This window comes from Sinocyclocheilus grahami, unplaced genomic scaffold (assembly GCF_001515645.1).
Source record: "Sinocyclocheilus grahami isolate Dianchi unplaced genomic scaffold, SAMN03320097.WGS_v1.1 scaffold8.1, whole genome shotgun sequence".
Classification (NCBI taxonomy): domain Eukaryota; kingdom Metazoa; phylum Chordata; class Actinopteri; order Cypriniformes; family Cyprinidae; genus Sinocyclocheilus; species Sinocyclocheilus grahami.
The window spans coordinates 3,405,725-3,406,396 of record NW_015505187.1 but is presented as its reverse complement, the minus strand read 5'-3'; positions in this window follow the sequence as shown (position 1 = coordinate 3,406,396).

Below are 672 nucleotides of genomic sequence, written 5' to 3'. Positions count from 1 at the left end.
TGAATCATATGTTTGGGGGCGGGACAAAATACATTACAAAGAGTCAAGTCAGACAGTTTGACAGTCATAATTACTGACGTTAACGCACAGAGAAAATATGTAACGGATGCCTCACAGATAGGCAAAGGGGGTAAATAATGTTTTGATTAAAAGATAGTTAACAGTTAATTGTGAAACCCTAAGAATTCACAAAAAAATTTTTTTACAACAGTGCACTCATTATAACGTTATGACAGTAGTTATTAATATTCTGCATTTCTGATTTGAGCTGCGCGCGTTAGAGGTTGACCAGTTGAATGAAATATCTGGGGGTTTTTTTACTCATCATTTATCTCACATGTAATAGCCTACGCGTCATTCTTTATACAACATAACATTAATATTACGACTTATTATAGGCTATCTGCACAAAATGCCCCGAATGCAGAAGTGAACGTGTCTGCGCGGCTCTGAATGAACTTTTGTGGATGCCGCCTTCACGCAACAACGTGCAGAAACACGGCAACTAAACTCTCAAAATTCACAGCGTTTTATTATTATAATGTTATGTATATGACAGTCCCAGTCATAGTTATTAATGGGATAGTTCACCCAAAAATGAAAAACCTGTCATTAATTACTCACCCTTCATGACGTTCTAAACCCGTAAGACCTCCGTTCATCTTCAGAACA